This window comes from Lissotriton vulgaris, chromosome 3_2 (genome assembly GCF_964263255.1).
Source record: "Lissotriton vulgaris chromosome 3_2, aLisVul1.2, whole genome shotgun sequence".
In the NCBI taxonomy this organism is placed as follows: domain Eukaryota; kingdom Metazoa; phylum Chordata; class Amphibia; order Caudata; family Salamandridae; genus Lissotriton; species Lissotriton vulgaris.
The window spans coordinates 311,319,010-311,339,492 of record NC_141690.1 but is presented as its reverse complement, the minus strand read 5'-3'; positions in this window follow the sequence as shown (position 1 = coordinate 311,339,492).

Sequence of the window (20,483 nt, the reverse complement as noted above, 5' to 3'; positions counted from 1 at the left end):
ATGGCAGCCGCATGCCTTTCTTTTACTTTGAAGCTCGCCAAACACCTTAAAAATATGTATAGTTGTTTAATGTGGTGGGGCAAACAGCACTTGGCCTTCATAAATGCTAGCTGTGCGCCTTTCTTTTCGTCGGCGTGGCAACACACCCACATTTTATGTGGTCAGCTAAGGACGGATGAGCAGTATTGTAGTTCTCCTGCTCTGTCGCACTCAATCAATCAATCATGACACTTGTATAGCGCGCTACTCACCCGGAAGGGTCTCAAGGCGCTGGGGTGGGGTAGGTTACTGCTCGAAGAGCCAGGTCTTGAGTTGCTTCCTGAAGGAGAGATGGTCCTGGGTTAGCCGGAGGTGGATGGGGAGGGAGCTCCATGTCTTGGCTGCCAGGTAGGAGAAGGCTCTTCCACCGGCGGTAGTTCTGCAGGTGCGTGGAACGGCGGCGAGGGCGAGGCTGGTCGACCGTAGCTGGCGGGTGGGCGTGTAGAAGGTCAGGCGGTTGTTGAGGTACTTGGGGCCCAGGTCATGGGGAGCCTTGTGTGCGTGGGTGAGGAGTCTGAACGTGATCCTCTTGCTGACGGGGAGCCAGTGCAGGTCTCTCAGGTGGTCGGAGATGTGGCTGTGTCGGGGATGTCCAGGACGTGTCGTGCGGAGGCGTTCTGGATGCGTTGGAGTCTTTTCCGGCGTAGAGGGTGTTTCCGCAGTCCAGTCGGCTGGTGACGAGTGCCTGGGTGGCCATCTTCCTGGTTTCTGTGGGGATCCATCGGAAGATCTTTCGGAGCATGCGCAGGGTATTGAAGCACGATGATGAGACGGCGTTGACTTGTCTGGTCATCAAGAAGGAGGAATCCAGCATGAAGCCCAGGTTACGTGCGTGGTCCATTGTCTTGGGAGTGCTGCCCAGGGCAGGGGCCACCAGGAGTCATCTCAGGCGAAGGGAGATGATCCTAGGATGAGAACTTCCGTCTTGTCTGAGTTCAGTTTCAGGCGGCTGTTCTTCATCCACTCGGCGACATCTTTCATCCCTTCGTGTAGGCTGGCTCTGGCAGTGGCTGGGTCGTTGGTGAGGGAGAAGATCAACTGTGTGTCGTCTGCATAGGAGACGATGTTGAGGTTGTGTTTGCGTACGATGGCTGCGAGGGGGCTCATGTAGACGTTGAAGAGGGTGGGGCTGAGTGATGATCCCTGTGGTAAGCCGTAGATGACTGTGGTGGCCTTGGATCTGAACGGGGGGAGGCCGACTCTCTGGGTTCTTCCGGCGAGGAACGAGATGATCCACTCCAGTGCCTTCTCTTGGATTCCGATGTTGCTGAGGCGTTGCACTAGGGTGCGGTGGCAGACTGCGGAGAGGTCCAGGAGGATTAGGGCCGCTGTTTCCCCGTTGTCGAGCAGGGATCTGATGTCGTCAGTGGCTGCGATGAGGGCGGTCTCGGTGCTGTGGTTGGCGCGGAAGCCGGATTGCGAGTGGTCAAGGGATCTGTTTGTCTCGAGGAAGGCGGCAAGCTGTCTGTTGACGGTCTTCTCGATGACTTTGGCAGGAAAAGAGAGGAGCGAGATGGGGCGGAAGTTGTTGAGGTCAGTGGGGTCCGCTGTTGGTTTCTTTAGGAGGGCGCTGAGATTGGCGTGCTTCCAGCTTTCCGGGAAGGTGGCGGTGTTGAAGGAGGCGTTGATGATGTCCCGGAGATGGGGTGCGATGATGGAGTCGGCCTTGTTGAAGACGTGGTGGGGGCAGGGGTCGGTTAGGGATCTGGAGTGGATGGTGTTCATCGTGCGGGTGGTTTCTTCAGTGCTGACCGAGGTCCAGGTGCAGAGGGTGGTGGTGGGGGGCGCAGGTTCGGTGGTTGGGTGCGTGGTTGTTGCGCCGAAGCTGTTGTGTATTTCGGTGATCTTGCGGTGGAAGAATGAGGCGAGAGAGTCGCAGAGGTCTTGCGAGGGAGTGATGTTGTTGTTCCCGGCGTTGGGTTTGGAGAGCTCTTTAACGATGCTGAAGAGTTCCTTGCTGTTGTGGGCGTTGTTGTCCAGTCATTCTTTGAATGCTGTCTTCTTGGTGGTGCGGATCAGCTGGAGGGGTTTGCGGGTGGCGTGCACTTGGCCTCTCTGTGTGGCTCCACTTCCCACCCGTAGCGCCGGAGGCAGACCTGCTCACCATGGCAGCTCACACACACCCAGCAACTTCTCTAGCAACGTCAATGCGCCCAGAGCAAGGTTTGACTTTGTACATGCTAATATGAGCGGGTTTATTTTAGTCTTTTTGCGTCTGCTTTTCTACTTTCTGCCTCACTGCACTTTACATTTGCATACATTTGATTATTTTACTCAGGGGTTTTGGTGCTGGTGGTGCCCAGCGCAACAACATTTTTGGGCACACCCAATGACCTTCTTCTCCATGAATTCCCTCCCACCACCCTTTAACAGTCCCACTCAGGTCTCCATATCCACGCTCTTTCACCTGCATTTCTGCCTGCAGCTCTTTGGTGACGGGTAAAAGCTCACTGGTCCCCAGTACAGCTGTGGAGCAACTTTCCATTTTGCTCCCAGGCCACCAAACTTTTAGCAAAAATTTTTTTTAAGGGAGATCACACATTACTGCTACAAATTATGCCCTATGAACAGAAAGCAAAACATTACACAGTGGCACAAATCATTTACATGGTTGAGTAAATGCTGCCTTTCTACTGTAACAAAATACCATGAACAATACATGTATTTCTCTAAAATCCATTTTTTTTCTTGTCTCATGTTATGTTTTATTGTGTTTGCAGGAACAGAGCATTGTCCAATATTTTATTATAGTGTATATGATAAACATGAAGTCATTAACTTAAAAATAAGTCTAACAATAGGTAAGATAACAAGCATTGGCATAGCTAATAGGTCTCGCCTTTGGGACCTTACAAGTGTTTACCCATACAACAGTTGATGTTGTTGTACCAAGGATATTGTGCTGCATAACTAAATACTTATAAGGTCCAAAAAGAGAGACCTATTGGCTATGCCAATGCTTGTTTTATATGTATGGCGGAGCCCTAATATATTCAGTGTTTGAATAAATTGAGGAAAATCCTTAGGATCTGATGCCAGACGATTTTGTTTGCACTGTCATAAATTGTGCTGCCTGTATACCCTTGTTTGTGTTATTGGAAGTCAATATTTAAAATTGTTTTCATCTGTGCTTTTAAAGAAGTCTGATAGACAGAACTGTGTAATGATGTGAGGTTTTTCACGAGATCAAGTTTTAAATATTGTTGTATCTTTTATGATAATTTTTTTCACCGAATACAAGAATTGATATTGATGAGACATAAGACACAGTAGGGAGGGCAGCCAGGAGAGATGAGGCATGGTTCATGAAAGAGGGAAAGACACTGAAAATTAATAAAAAACACTTTTAGCTTTAGCTTTCGATCCAATATCCGAAGCCTCATGAATGACCTGCAAATACTGCAGCTGCCATGTTGGCTTTTCCCAAAAGATCAATCTGAAGCTTGGCTCATGATTGTCGAATTAGATTAATGCGGCATATAAAATGTCAGATCATTGGGGTGGTGTTTCAGGCTGAAGGCAGTGCAGACCTGTGGGATGGTGCAGGAGTGGAGTGGTGTGGCTCACTGGTTAGAGGCGGCAGACCCGAGAGCAGAGGACGGCCCGTGACCAGGGTTCAATTCCCGACGCGGCAGGGTCGTGGACCAGGGTCAGCGGACTCGATAATTCTCATCTCGGTGCCCACTCTAACCAGGGATCACACTCGGCAACTCTGGGCATTGGCTTGCCTCGTCTCCACAACGGCCCCACACATATGCCGGGGATGCCTGGTTTCACCTTGGAGATACACAGTAGGGACCATCTCACAGGGAATGCCAGGATGGGTTCCCCAGCGGTCTACTGCGCAGAGATACTCCTTCGGGAGTCGATTCTAGCGCATTACAAACCCACAATTAATTAATTATGTCATAATCAGGTCAGTCACTGATGACGCAAATGCTGAAATAGATGTGGTCATCATTGATGTGAGCTAAATTGTCTTCAGTGATGTCATGGATGAGGTCACGAGCAGCTCATGACAGAGCTGAGTAATAATGTAGGTAGCTCACCTCGGCTGGCACAGTTTGAGGGTCATTTCAGTTTGGTGACAGAGCTTCTGGTTCCCTTAATGATGTTTATTTAGCTGAATTAGACTAGTAGTTTTAGTATTAAATCATTTTTATTTAAGGAGCGTTACAGGAGAAGCATACACAAAGAACATATCAGTGACATTACTGAGAAAGCTTGACCAAAGCCTAATACAACAAATAAATCATATCCAAGCCTCAATCACAGGTCAAAGCAATGCAATGCGTATAGGCGTATAACCCCTCCGCCAACCCATCCAAAGGTAGGGGAGGAACCAAAGGCAAAGGGGAGAAAAGAAGCAGGCCCACCCTAACCCCTACCCCAACCAAGCCCCCCCACTCGACCCTCCCTAACCCACCACTTCCCACAGTCCCAGTCCATCGAGTTTAAGCCAAGCTTTCATATACCATCCTATTTCCCATCGCCCTTGTCAGAGAGACGAAACAGCTGAGGCACCGAGGGCAGGTAACCTTGCGAAACTCTGAAGACAACAGTGACAAAAAGGGCTGCCATAATTCCGCATATTTTGCTCCCTCCCCCGCTGTCGTCAAAGAAAGTTTCTCCATGCCTAACACCATCCAGAGGCGGTGGAGCCAACCATGCATCGAGGGCACAGTCGCTGTCCACCAATGAGCGACAATGTTCTGCAGTGTGGAGCTCAGCGCAATCGCAATCAGGCGACCTCTACAAGAGCGCAGTGGATACATTAGAGGGTTTGGAAGCCCCAGTAGGGCATACGATGGGAGGCGGGGAATCTCCGTGTCAAATGTGAATTCACCTCATCCAACACCTGTGCCCAATAGCCCCTAAGATGTGGGCAGTCCCAGAGCAAATGCACCAGTGTTCCCACCTGTCCACAACCCGCCAACAAAGTGCATCCTTGGAGCGATCTATTTCATGAAGCCGTTCAGGGATTGTAATACCAATACGTTACAATTTTGGTAAGAGTGTCTGTCAGCCCCATATGGTAAGCAGAATGACGCACCCTATAATAAATGCCTTCCCATTCTGTACAAGTAAAGGTCCTATCCAATTCTTTCTCCCAGCGCGCCCTACCAGCATTGTAGACGTATGCGTATTTAATCAAAAGCATCTTATACAAATCAGAAAATAAGTTCTTGTCAGTCTTACGGGTGATTAACCAATATTCGTAGGGAGTAAGTCGTCTGTCCGCTCCTGAGCGCACTTGCTCACTAAGGGCCCAGTGACGTGCCTGCATGTAACATAGTCGTTCCCCCTCTGCCAGTCCATAGTCCTGATGAAGTTGAGCGAAGGAAACCACCTCATCTAGTGCATAAAGATGATAAAGGAATCATCATCCCGCCGCTCACCATCTCCCAAAGGCCACGGCATCCAACCCTGGCGTGAAGTCCGGGTTATTTAAGATCAGCGTTAGAGGGGACGGAAAGATAGCAAATTTGTGGTGAGTATTCATCCTATCCGATATCTCCAACGGGACCCTAGTGATATAGGAGGCGTACAGATTGGGGGGTCTGTGGTGCTTACGCAAAAAGAGAATTCCCTGTAGAGGTCTGCCTGCCACTGCCTGATCTTGGAAAAGCCAGTGCTTTTCTGACTCCCACCTGCTCCATTCCACCAGGAGACGGAGCTGCGCCGCCTGGAAATATAATGACAAGTCTGGGAGGCCAATCCCCCCAGCTTCCGACTGAAGCATCGCTATTCGGAGTTTAAGGCGTGGCTTCTTCCCGTTCCAAATAAATTGGGCCAGTTCAGATTGTGTCTGCTTTATCCAATCTTTGAGGGGACGCATGGGGATAGTGAGAATAGATATAAAACCTGTGGGAGAACCGTAATTTTTATTGTTGCAACCCTACCTAGCCATGACAACGGGTAGTGCTTCCACTGCCCCAGTTCCCTCCGAATTTTGGCTCGTAACTGGGCGTAATTAAATTCTACCGTATCTCTCAAAGAGGGGGCCAGCTTGATCCCTAAGTAAGGAACTGCCTCAGTCGCCCACTGAATGGGGGACTCTGTAGCAAGTAGTTCTCGGTGCATTTCTTCAAAGACAAATCAAGTGCTACCGATTTGCCCAGGTTGACCTTGAAACCGGAGATCCGGCCAAATGCATCCAGATCAGCTATACAAGCCGGTAAAGCGGTTGCGGGCTGCAATAACCATATCAGGACGTCAACAGCATACAAGCTTATCGTATGCACGTAACCCCCAAATTTAATCCCTGTGACCTCTGGGGGGCATCTTAATTTCTGTGCCAACGGCTCCATATAGAGAGCGAAGAGGAGGGCGATAATGGGCATCCATCTCAATGGCGAACCGCTGGGAGGTAAAGCCATTAACTCGGACTGTCGCTGTTGGGTATTTGTAGAAATTCAAAACATGAGTTCGAAACTTCGGGCCTAAACCAGGTATCTCCAGGACTTTCGCCAGATAGTGCCAATGGACCCTATCAAACGCCTTCTCGGCGTCAATAGCCAGCATTATGCATTCCCCCGATGTCCGAGCTGCCTTTTCAATGAGATGCAGGGCCCTCTTTGTGTTGTCGGAGGTCTGGCAGTCAGGGATAAATCCAGCCTGATCCGGATCAATCAAGCCTCCAATATGTGTCTTGAGTCGTGACGCTAATATCCCTGTGTACAGTTTCAGGCCAATGTTAAGCAGGGAAATGGGACGGTATGCCTCACAACGTGTCCTCTCCTTTTACCGGTTTCGGGATGACCGCTATTGAAGCCTCCAGGAGGTCACTCGGGATCGCCCCCATCTCTGCGAAGAAATTAAAAAGTGGCACCAATAGGGGAACTAGCTGTGCGCAAAATGTCTTATAAAAAGTAGCTGGAAACCCATCAGGCCCTGATGGGTTTCACTTTCAGGCGGTAGATGGCCACTATAATCTCTTCCGGTCTAATGGCGCTGTCTAGAAGCTCCGTTTGCTCCCTCGCAAGCGTGGGAAGGGAAACAGAATCTAAAAAATCCTCCTCACCCATTTCCTCTGTATGTTCACCAGCAGAAAGGTTGGCATAAAAATCCCTAAATGCTTTGGCTATGTCATGATCCTCAGTAAGAAGCCTCCCCACTCTCCCAACTATCTCACGCACCATTTGCTGCTGCCTCTTCTCCCTCAACTTATGTGCCAGCAATCTCCCACATCTATCCTTACCCGTATAGAAGGCATGGCGCAACCGGAGGGGTGCAAACTCTGCCCTATCCTGGTCCAATGCTACTGACTGCTGCCGAACTGCCTTCAACTGCCACCAGATCCTGGGATCCCCCGTCCTCTGGTGCATTTGCTCTAACTCCCTGGTTTGCTGTGTGAGGTCATCCCGGCTGCGCTATCTCTCTACATTGTCCGCGGCCGAAATAGCTATAAACTCCCCTCTAAGAACCGCTTTCAAGTCTGCCCACTGAGTCGCCAGTGTTGTATCTGTGTTGCTATTATGTGAGAGATAGTCTATGAGAGCGCGCTTTATCCGAGAAATCACCTCCTTTGGGTGCAGTAGCGACTCTCTAAGACGCCACGTCCGCTGTGTGCACTGGACTGGCGGTAGAGTAAGGCTGACATTTACAGGGGCATAGTCCGACAAGGAGGCAACTCCAATCTCCACCTTCGTGACTAAGGCATGTGTGGGCCCTGTAGCTAGAAGGTAGTCCAATCTAGCATATGTTTTATGTGCATGAGAGAAATATGAATACTCCTGCTCCCCCGGGTGAAAACTGCGTCAGAGATCCCTAAAGCCTAATTCCTGCAATCTGGCTGAGCCTTCATCTGACAAAGCCCCTGCTTGTGTGGTACAGTGCCAGGACCTATCTAGCACATTGTCCAATACCAGGTTAAGGTCCCCCAACAGAATGTGGCGATCCAAAGTAGAAGTGGCCTCTGTAAGTATCCTTTGAAAAAACCTTTCTTGTCCCTCATTTGGCCCATAAACCGAGCCAATAGAGAAAAGCGTGGAGCCTAAGGAAAATCTGTAAAGGAGTAAGCGCCCATTAATCTGTGTGAACTTACCCAAAACTTGCCCCTTGAACGTCTGCGACACAAGGATGGCCATCCCTGCAGGCTTAGTCGGACTAGAGGAGAAAAACTGTAGAGGAAACTTTTTAGACTGCAGGCGATGACAGTCCTGTTGTAAGAGATGTGTCCCCTGTAGAAGGCAAATGTCTGCATGAGTCTGCTGCGGGGACAGTAGCACCGCCCTACGCTTGACTGGATTATTTATTCCTCTTACATTAAGAGTGAGTATTTTCAATTCTGTCACTGTCATCTAATCACTATGTGTTGAGTAGCTAGTGAAGCTTTACGCGCCACCGCGAGGCCACTCCCCCACCCCGACAAAAAAAGCGCTCTTTGCTGCAGGCCCGGGCACTCAACAGCCTGCCTATGTTCCTGATGGACTAAAGACCAATGGACCCCCTCCCTCCCACCCCAACCCACCAACCACCCTGAAAAAGGAAAAACATTGTGTCCAAACTGTGTGTCCATCATCCGTAGATGCGCGGTAATACAACAATGTGGGTAATTCGAACAGTCTCACCTTGCCCCCCTTCCCGATGCCAGCCGTTGCCAGAAAAATAATTTAAACATTAAAGGCTATGTAAACTGTAGTTCAGCCACTATTAGTCGGGGCCAAATCCGTCGCCGCCGTTTCTACCGCCACTCTCTGGTCCTCCTCAATCACTGCCGCAGGAGTCGCCTCGCCCGTCGTCTCCTCCTCTGCTGACGCCATTGCGGCTTGTAGTCGTCCCCGGCAGCCACCTGGGCAGGTGCCTCCTTGTCTTCCACCGGTTCTGTCAGGGACCTCAGCTGGTAAAATTTATTGTCCCATCTGAACACCAGCCGGAACGGGTGACCCCAGCTATTTGGAATATTGGGTTGCTAGTGCAGTGTTGTAACTGGCTTGAAGGTCCTGCGCTTCTGCAGAGTGAGGGCAGATAAGTCTTGAAATAGGATCGGTGAGTGGTCTCCAAAGGCAAGGGCATTCATCCTTTGAAGAATCTCCTCCTTTGTACGAAAGTCTTGGACACAAATTAATATATCGGGAGGTGGGGCGGAAGCCGAGCTCGGCGGCCCCACCCGGTGTGCCCTGTCTATACGCAGTCCTGCATCAGCGGGGTAGCCCAATATGTGGTTGAACAGTTTCTGAGCAAAAGAAAAGACATACTTATTGTCCTCGGACACTTTCACGCCCCATATTCTGATGTTATGGCGTCGAGAATGGTTTTCTAAATCCTCTACATGTGACTGGAGATCCCCCTGCTGATCATGTATACAAATGATTTCTTGCTGTAGCGCCTCCATTTCTGCATCCCAGCCCTCGCCCTTGCCCTCCAGGTCTGCCACACATTCCCCTATAGCGTCCGTGACCCGCCGGACCTCCTTGATCTCCTCCTTGAGTTCTCGCTTCAAAATATGAATGTCGTCCCGTAGGGTGTTGAATCGGGATTCAAGAAAGGACTTAGTGATAGGCTCTGAGCCGTCCGACTGGCCCGGGGTGGGCCGACCGGCCGCCATTGCCATAGATTCAGACTGCTTGTCCGTCGGCGCCTAAGAAAACAGGTCTTTGATGGTCATTTCCTTCCGGCCCCTGGTTGAGGACATAGCCTGCAGGAGCCCACGCCCGGGCCCTGGGCAGCACAAAGGCTCCCCCCCAACGCCAAACAGGCAGCAGTTCTTGAGCAGAGCCCGTCAACCTGACCCCGTCCAAGGAGATGCGCCACCCAAGGGGTAACTCCGTTGAACGGGACAGCCTCGCTCGCTCTCAATATACTGGTCAGCAAGTGGACTATGATGCTCCCGACGCATCCAAGAGAGCGCCCGCCGACCCACGCTCTGTGCCCGTCTGCCCTGGTGAGGTTCCGTGACGATCGTAAGTAGTGTTTTTGGACTCGTACGAATATGGTCGAGTCTGGTATCTATGAACCGCAAATGACGAGTTTAGTGGGTGTACACAGTTTCGCTGTGCTAGCCTAAACCGTTCGATTGTTTCATGGGTTTCTCTATCTGTACCCACGGGTTCCATCTTAGATATGGCATCCATTTTGTTTCTTGCCCTCAAGTAGCCAGCGAACGGACGCTGTCCGCTTCGCGACCCTGGGATTCCCAAAACTCTTGCGGAAGACACTTTTCCTTTGAAAGTGTCTTTATGATGAGGGGGATGACACTGTAAGGCAGATGGCCCCGCTAGAGGCTCATCTTGTTGTGCCGGTCTATTGTCTTAGCCATGCATCTCATTAGGCACGTCCCTTTGATGCCTGTAGCTCGTGTTTCCCGACACCACCCCGTTTACACCCTTTCCGATCTCCCCACTGTTTCTGCCTTCCTCTGCACCTGTTTCTGTTCGTTCTTCGATCTGTTTACTGCCATTTGGAATGTACTAATGGTGGGAAGATGGGTTTTTACAGTTGGGAACCACCAAACGTTTCCGTACTTATGTTCCGGGCCCTGAATGCATCAAAGCAACCCCTCTTGGAGATTACGATGGGAACCGAGTTGTAAACCTTTGTGTACAATGTTAACTTATGAGAGAAATGTGTATAAAAGGAGCGACCCACAGTAGCAATTTGAAGCAGTCTCCTCGAACCTACACACGCTGTACTTCTTGTGACTTCTGTGTTCCCTGCAGTAATAAACCTCGAATATTTGACACACAAGGAAGTGTCCCGTGTCTCTGTCATTTGTACGCCCGAACAGGTTACCCACGAAGGTTTCAGGTGTTGTCCCCTGGCACCGCTGGGTCTTAGAATAACCCAGTCCTTCAGTTGGCGCCCAACGTGGGGCTGCATCAGTGGTACTGGTCCAAGCCCAACGATCGTGAGGAACTTCGTGTGAAATCTCCGAGGGAAGGTGCACCCCGCTTCATCGATCCTGTTGTCGAAACAAGTGGCCCGATGACTTTTCCCGCGAAGATTCCCGCCTCCTGACGGCTGCGACGGACTGCTGCCCTGACTGTAGACCTGTTTTGGCTCCTGGCGTAGACCTTGGTACAGCGAGACGATTAACGGGCCTTCCTGGTGACGCCATCGATCTTTGAGTTAAGTATTTGTGGGTCGCTCCCAGAGTCCTTAGTTGTGGTTGCTTAGTTGTTGCATGGTTCCATTGCATTTGTGGTTCTTAGTACTTGGTTCTTTGTTGTGATATTTGACGTCTGCAGCCGCCAAAAACCGAGAGTTTTTGCTCTTTGCAGGGACTAAGTAATCCCGTAACCCTTGAAGTTTGTGAAACTCGGCTAGTGTGCAAGATGCCTGGTCGCAGTACTTTGTTCAGTTGTTTTAGACGTTGTGGTACGGATTCCCGACTGGAGGACTCGTGTCCGATACCTCCGGTTGGAACTCCAACTTACGAGCTCTATAGTAAGCATGGGTTAGGTCCGATTACCTTTAATGAATATTGGATTCGCTATACTAAAAAGGATGGTGTCCTTAGTTGGTAGCTTCGAGACCCCGATTTTAGATAATCTTGATCCTAAATTGTTTCAGAAAAAATCAAGGCCGGCCATGTTTGATGCCTTTCGGTTGTGGCGTAAGGAAGCCAAACAGAGAGAAATCAGACAGATTAAACGTAATCAGAGGGATGGAGTTGTTACTACGGTAAGAAAGGCAGAGCAGTTTCAGCGAGATAAGGAGGAAAAGGAAGTTTTCGATAGATTGCAGCGTATGTCTGTAGATAAGTGCTATCCCGCTCTACCGACAGGTACAGATAAGAAGGAGGAAGGTACCGAGGACCCTTTAATGTCTTATCTCATGAAGTCACCACCTCGGTATGTACAGGGTACCACCGCTCCTGTGGTTCCCCCTGTCCCTGTTCCCCAACCAGCTCCTGTCCCTGTACTTCCAGCTGTTCCTGCTCCTCTACCTGCTTCTGTCCCTACTGCTCCTCCACTTGTACTTCCTCATACTCCTGCTCCTGCTGCCTCTACTGTTCTGGTTTCTCCTGCTGTTCCCTCTGTTTCTGGTACTTCTCTTGTTACCCCGTTGGGTTACTCTTTGTCTCCGTCTGTTCGACGTCGTACCCCCTCTGTAGCTGCTAACTTCTTTAATTCTCTTGGACCTATTCTTGAGTCCTTTGGTTCAGACGGTCCTCAAAGACGAAGTCAGCTTCCTGGTGGTAGGGAGCGTGACTCATTGTATAATATGGTTATGGGTTGGATGAAATACCCCTTTTGAAATCCTCCTCGTGTAGTGTTAGATACGTTTTGCCAATTCAACATACCGACACAAAGGTTCGTGTTTGAAGAGATGTGCAAGGCTTTACGTGACCTAATATCGGCTGACGCATCTGATGAGGTATTGACTGCTCTGACTAACCTTCAGCTCCAGTTTGCGAGCGGAATGTTGGTGGGCACCAATGTTCGACGTGCTGTCGAGCAATTATTGTCTTTTCGTCCTTCTACGATGCCTCGGGCATTGTTTGTGGAGGACATTGAGGGATCGCTTGCAGCGCCTGGTCAGTATCCCATGCGCGAAGTTCCACCAGTGTGGATGCCAGGTAACGCTAACGCTGCTCCGCCGATCCTGCCACACTTTCAAAGAGTGTGGATCCATCTCCCGTGGAAACGATCGGAAGTTTTGCAGGTGAAGCAATCTTTGCCTGACCCTCGCAAAAATCCTGCAGGATACTACAAAGAATTATCGCAGCTCGTAGATGCTACGATAATGAATCTTGCCGATATCGATATGCTGTTTGGCAATGTCGTTCCGCAACCGGTATGGGCAAAGATTCATCAGGAAAACCATGCGGCAGAATTAGGTGGTGATTGGGCTGCTCTTATTGTGGCAGATACACGACAAATTGGTGGGGCTAAACCTGAACAGCTTATTACCGATCTGCCTCAGAGAATTATCGCTCTGATGAAAACGCTTATGCCAGCCATGAAGGTGAATTGGGACAAACTGTCTGCTTGCAAACAAAAGAAGGATGAGAGTGTGTCTGATTTCTTTACGAGATTTGAGGAGGCATTCATCGATCATAGTGGTCAGGATATGGGTACTGAGGGTGGACAGCGATTGTTCGTGGATAAGTTTGTCTCAAACTTGCTGCCTGACCTTAGCAACAAATTGCGTAATTCAGAAAGTGCTTGGGCTGTTTCTAATTCTGCTCAAATATTGGCCACAGCACAATATTATGAGAACAGAGAGAAAGAAGAGAATGATCGCGTTGATAAAATGACGAAAGAGCTCAAAACAAAAGTGTTGTTGCAGCAAGCGTATCCTCCACGTTCGAATCAGAACGACTCGCAACAGCAGAATAGATCACAGTCTCAGTCGAACAGATCGCAATCTCGGAATGACTCCTCTTCTGATAGATCTTCATTAGGGTACAATCAGTGTGCCTATTGTCGGAACGAGGGTCATCTGAAATTCGATTGTCCGGTTTTGCGTGATCGCAACAGCGGTAATTCTTCTAGAGGAGGTCGTAGCGGCCCCCAACAAGCATCAAGTGGTAGAGGTCGTGGTGTTCAAACTGATCGTTCCAATAACACTTCCGATTCTAATAATTGTTTTGACCAGCGCGGATCGTCGCAAGGGCGATCTGCTCAGTACAATGTGGATGATTATTACGTTGATCAGGAAACTAACGACGGTAATTACTAGGACAGCCATAGACAAGGAGAGGGAGTAGTATCAGTTCCGGTTGATCAGAGAGGGCCTTACGTCGCAGTTGCCACCTCGGGCGTCGTTGAGCCTTTTCTGTTGGACACTGGTGCAGCGAAAGGTTCTATCATGCATTCGAAACTCCATGGCGCACCTTTGTCTGGCTTAACAAATGTTTCCGTTGGATTCTCTGGCGCCCCCGTTAGCAATCCAGTTTCATGCCCTTTGCCCCTTACAATTGGGCCTCGTGAGCTGCAAGCTCCGTTGATTTTGACCACTGGTTGTGGTGAAAATCTTTTGGGGCTGGATTTGCTAAAACGTCTGTATGCGACTTTGTATTGTTCTCCTGCGGGAGTAAAGCTTACGTTGGGTGAGAGAGTTATCTCTCCTATGTACTTGTCTCTCGATAAGCTTCCACCGGAATTGAGCTCGCTTCCTGCATCTTTGTGGGCAACAGGTCCCAATGACGTGGGCCTGCTTGACATCTCCCCTTATGTTGTTCACTTGAAATCTAATGTGCGTTTGCCACGTATTCCCCAGTATCGTATCTCCCTTGATGGTGAACGGGCACTGTTAGCCATCATCTATGATTTGATTGAGAAAGACGTTATCGAGGAGACACGGGGAAACGTGTGCAATAGCCCTGTACTTCCCATTTTGAAGCGCACTGATCCATCAAAACCCCCTGTTTATCGTTTTGTTATCGATTTACGGGAGGTAAATAAAATTGTGGTTCCTCAGCTCCCTGTGGTGCCCGACATCACGGCACTACTCACTCTGATTCCAGCGTCTGCATCTTGGTTCTCCGTGATCGATCTGAAAAATGCGTTTTCCAGCATACCGATTGCTGAGGAGAGTAGAGATCTTTTTGGTTTCTCTCTTGGTGGCCGCAGTTTCCGGTTTAAACGTGCTCCTCAGGGCTACTGTGAAAGTCCATCGATATACAGTCAAGCCTTGAAGGGTCAACTTGATGCATTTGTGTTGCCGGCTGGTGCGGCCTTAATCCAATATGTTGATGACTTATTGGTGGCTGCAGACACTCAGGACATTTGCAAAATTGCCACGGTGTCTTTGTTGCAACATCTCTGTGACTTACATCACAAGGTGTCACCTTCTAAGCTACAATATTGTTGTCAAGAAGTAACCTATCTAGGTCACTTATTGACAAAGGAGGGAAGAAGGTTGATCCCAGAGAGAATTGCAGCGATTGCCCGAATGACTGTGCCAACAACTCAGAGAGATGTGCGTGCCTTTTTAGGTATCACGTCATACTGCAGGCAGTGGATTCCAAATTTTTCATTGCTAGCGAAACCATTGGTGGCTCTTACGTGCAAGGATGTTCCAACTCCTTTGCCATGGACGGAAGAATGTCAGAAAAGTTTTTCTGAACTGCGTGACGCGTTGTGTTCGGCTCCTGTGTTAGGCACCCCTGACTACAGCAAGCCGTTTACATTATACGTGCACGAGAGGGAAGGTTGTGCGTTGAGTGTCTTGACGCAACCTTTTGGTGGTAAGCAGCGTCCATGTGCATATTTTTCCTCGACCTTGGACCCAGTAGCAAGAGCATTGCCGAGTTGTCTGAGGGCAACAGCGGCAGCTGCGGTGTCCATCCGACAATCTGCAGGGTTGGTCATGGATAATATGCTTACGGTAATGGTTCCGCATGCAGTTGACACTCTTTTGAATCGTACGAAAACTCAGCACTTGACGAGTGCAAGGTTGTCTGGGTATGAGTTGACGCTTTTGGCAAGTCACATTCAAATAAAACGCTGTAACGTCCTGAACCCGGCGACTTTGTTACCAAGCAGTATGGAATCAGATGAAGTAGCAGCTCACGACTGCTACTTACGAACCGAAGAGGAAACCAAAGGTCGTGTAGACCTGAAAAATACTCCTTTGGATAATCCCGATGGGACTCTGTATGTGGATGGGTCGTGTTTTCAATTACCGAATGGTGATGTGACGACCGCGTATGCTGTAGTGACATTGAGTACGGTTGTGGAAGCTGCAAGATTGAATCAGAATTCTGCCCAGGCTGCAGAGCTGATTGCTTTGACTAGAGCGTGTGTGTTGTCGAAAGGGAAACGGGTGAATGTGTTTACCGATAGCCAATACGCTTTTGGCGTCGCACATAGCTTTGGACGATTGTGGCGAGAGAGAGGTTTCATGACGTCGCATGGCACTAAGATTCAGCATGGACAGCTTGTGAATGATCTTTTGGATGCACTTACTTTGCCTGAGCAGGTGGCGATTGTTAAATGTAGTGCGCATCGTAAGGTGATGGATGATGTTGGCCGTGGGAATGCGTTTGCGGATGAGACTGCTAAGGAGACTGCCCGGAACCTTAGCACGAGAATGTATGTGACGAGTTTGGTAAGGTGGCCCACAGAGACTGGCATGTGTGAGGATACTATCGAGAGTGTGAAAGCGATACAGAATGAGGCCACCGAGACTGAGAAGATGAAGTGGAAAGAGAGTACGGGAAAGTTGGATGCGAATGGTTGTTGGATTGATTTGTCGGAGCATAAGAGATGGATGTTGCCAGATGCGTATGTACTAGCCGTTGTGACGATGGCACACGGGTTAGCACATATTAGTGCGAAAGGTATCTGCAAGTTGTTGTCCCCTGTATGGAAGAATGACGGTATCACTAAATGTGCTGAGAGATTGTTAAGAATTGTATGATATGTATGATGTACAACCCTGGAAAGGGAACCCCTACACCTCCTGGCCATTTTGCTCCCCCTTCAAGTCCCTTTGAGGTCATTCAGCTAGACTTCATCCATATGGAGCGATGCAATAACCTGAAGTACGTTTTAGTTGTGGTCTGCGCATTCTCCCGATGGATTGAAGCCTACCCTCTCAAAGACAACACTGCTATGTCCACTGCGAAAATCCTACTGAAGGAATACTTTCCTCGGTATGGAATGCCACGGATTGTATGGTCTGATAAGGGAAGTGAGTTTGTGGGGAGTGTGATGAAGAATGTGTATAAGGGCCTTGGAATTACTCAAAAATTCCATAGTGCCAATCATCCCCAGTCAGCAGGTTTAGTCGAAGGGTATAATGGCACCCTTAAACTAAAACTAGCGAAGATTCAGGCTACGTCGGGTCTCTCGTGGCCTGACGCTCTGCCTCTAGCTCTGTTGTCGACTAGGGCGACTGTACACTCCCGAGTAGGGCTCAGTCCCTATGAAATAGTGTTCGGCCGTCCTGCAAATGTTTGGGGGGTCCCTAGACCAAGTGTGTTTTCAGACCTTGAATATCCAATGTTGATCGATTATCTTCATGATCTGACTGCTAAACTGAGGTTAATTCACCAACAGGTCTTTGAAGCATTGCCGACGCAGACGGAGGGTCCAGGCCACCAGCTCCAGCCCGGAGACTGGGTGGTGACGAGGAACTTCAGAAGAAAACGCAATCTCGAACCTCGCTTTACTGGACCCTACCAAGTCCTCCTTGCCACGAGAACTGCTGTTCGTTTGGAAGGACGAAAGCACTGGGTGCATGCCACCCATACCAAAAAGGTTCCGATACCTTTACCAGCGGACTCGTGGGTGAGGAAGGGCATTGCGTCATCTGAAACTGAAGCATTGCAGACCTTTGTACCTTTCAGCGACGCTCAACTTGTTGGAGAATCCTCAGGACAGCAGAAAGACATTGTTGAACATTTGCCATCACGAGATTCAAGATCTGAACAATTGACTGATCAACAGAACTCTGTTCCCTCATCGGATCCATTGTTTGACGAACAGACACGTCCTGGGAGAAGCCGCTACTCTTTGCGATCTAATACCAAGGACAAATAAAATTTTCGTTTTTGTCCCTCGACATCTACGTTACCCCTTTGCCACGATCAGTCTAAACACACGTACAACTGTGATTTTTGTAAATATTGAGTTTTTTCCACATGTGTTTTTGCTTCCATAGCTGAGAGATTTTGTATATATTTGTGAATTAGAATACCTTGCATCCAGGTGAGCCGTAGGGCCGCGCGTGTACTTCCTTCTGGTTAGTAGGTCTGGACACTAGGTCAGAGACCGTCGGTTCCTGGGAACTCCTGGGGATTGACTACTGCTACACAGAACGAAGTGCGTCAAGAAACGTTGCGGACGGTTTAGGGGATGGCGTTTTCAAAGCTGATGGACTTGGAAAAAGCTCAGGCGCAAAGATTCAAACTGCAACAGATTACTCGTACAAAATGCTTTATGTTTCAGGTGTTCCTTCTGTTTCTAATTGTTTCCTCGTTATTGGTGGGTGGGGTGTATTATATGATACAGTACTTCCTATCTTCTGCCATACCTACTCCTACTTCTGAACCTAAAACTACCTCCACTGTGTCCCCTCATTCCTTCCATATCCTACCCCAACACGAACAGGCTAGACGTGCGGAATTCAGAAATAATTCCTTCATTCAGCTTCTTCATCAGCATCAGTTAGTGGTTAAAACTACCAATTGTTGGGTGTGTGGGTTAATGCCACATACCACAGATAAAGGAATTCCATATCTGGTCCTCCCTTATAGTTCCCAGGGTTCAGCTCGAGCATTACAAACAATGTTTCGCAGTGCACTAGATTCCTACCCCAATCGAGAGCCACGTCCTCCGCACTTTGGTCCTGGTCCGTACCACAAGCCTTTGGCTGTAGCGATCGCTGATTTAGATAGGGATATCTATGAGCCGTTGCTCATCCCAGAGGAAGAGGTGCGAGCCTATAGGGATCTGAGTGAGGCTGAGTATAGTGCGCTCTTGGGTGAAAGACAGCTTAGAAGCTCATCTCCAATATGGATCGTACCCCACCTTGGTAATTTCTGTCTAAAAGGTCTTGGCCGAAGATCGAGAGCATATCTCGGAGAGAGTGCTTGCTCCGAGACGTATGTCTTGCCGATGCTCTCTACCCCTGTGTTTCTGACTGCCAAGGGTACGTACTTTGTCTGTCATGATCATGCGTATACGTGGTTGCCCTCCAACTTTGCGGGCACATGTTATATTGCAAATTTGTTGCCTCCGACGTTTACCGTTGATGCAGACTACCACAAGACTAGAGTTGTGAGGGGCGTGATTAGCAAAGAGGACACTGCCGGTCAAGAGGCAGGAGACTTTTTCAAGGGTTTCTTTCCGTTTTGGGGACCTATGGTCAATAGTAGGAACCTGAGACAGTTGACCCGAGTGGTGGAATCGACAGCTAATATCACTGCCAGTGCCCTTGGTAACATTACGGCAGAACTTCAGGCAGATAGGCTCATGACGTTACAAAACCGTATGGTTTTAGACGTTGTTTTAGCAGATCGAGGTGGAGTATGTAAAGTGATCCATTCGAGCTGTTGTATTTTCATTCCAGATAACGCTCCGACTGTCTATCAAGCCATTTCAAAGTTGCATAAGATCTCCGAGTCCATACACGTGGACGTAGGGGATTGGACGCTACTTGGGTGGTTTTGGGGCCTAATGTCGACCTGGGGTTGGAAGATTCTGATGATCATCGGGGTTGTTGCAGCATTTCTGTTCACGTGCTGCCTTTGTGTACAGTGTGGTCCTGCCTTATGTGGCCTCTGTGCCACGACGTGTATAAGACAGCCGCCTGTTACCAAAGCAGCTCAGTTGGATAGAATGATGTTGCAGCAGCATCTGGATGGTTTGATGAATATCGAGTATGATTCCGACTAGTGCTTGCCTACATGAGAGCAAAAGGAGCGTCTGAGGTTCCGTGACGATCGTAAGTAGTGTTTTTGGACTCGTACGAATATGGTCGAGTCTGGTATCTATGAACCGCAAATGACGAGTTTAGTGGGTGTACACAGTTTCGCTGTGCTAGCCTAAACCGTTCGATTGTTTCGTGGGTTTCTCTATCTGTACCCACGGGTTCCATCTTAGATACGGCATCCATTTTGTTTCTTGCCCTCAAGTAGCCAGCGAATGGACGCTGTCCGCTTCGCGACCCTGGGATTCCCAAAACTCTTGCGGAAGACACTTTTCCTTTGAAAGTGTCTTTATGATGAGGGGGATGACACTGTAAGGCAGATGGCCCCGCTAGAGGCTCATCTTGTCGTGCCGGTCTATTGTCTCAGCCATGCATCTCATTAGGCACGTCCCTTTGATGCCTGTAGCTCGTGTTTCCCGACACCACCCCGTTTACACCCTTTCCGATCTCCCCACTGTTTCTGCCTTCCTCTGCACCTGTTTCTGTTCCTTCTTCGATCTGTTTACTGCCAATTGGAATGTACTAATGGTGGGAAGATGGGTTTTTACAGTTGGGAACCACCAAACGTTTCAGTACTTATGTTCCGGGCCCTGAATGCATCAAAGCAACCCCTCTTGGAGATTACGATGGGAACCGAGTTGTAAACCTTTGTGTACAATGTTAACTTATGAGAGAAATGTGTATAAAAGGAGCGACCCACAGTAGCAATTTGAAGCAGTCTCCTCGAACCTACACACGCTGTACTTCTTGTGACTTCTGTGTTCCCTGCAGTAATAAACCTCGAATCTTTGACGCACAAGGAAGTGTCCCGTGTCTCTGTCATCTGTACGCCGGAACAGGTTACCCACAAAGGTTTCAGGTGTTGTCCCCTGGCACCGCTGGGTCTTAGAATAACCCAGTCCTTCACTGGCATGGTGTCCGCTCGAAAGTTCTCACACAATATGGTCGCCCTCAACCAGGCCGACCTGAACTCCCTTTCCTCCAGCCGTTCTCCACCAAGCCCGCCCCACGACCAGACCCGCCCCGCGACCAGAGGGTAGTCTCCAGTGTGCGCCGTCTATCCCTCAGGGCTCGGCTTCCAGCCGTGGGATTGGGCTCTCTGCATTAACTCGCAC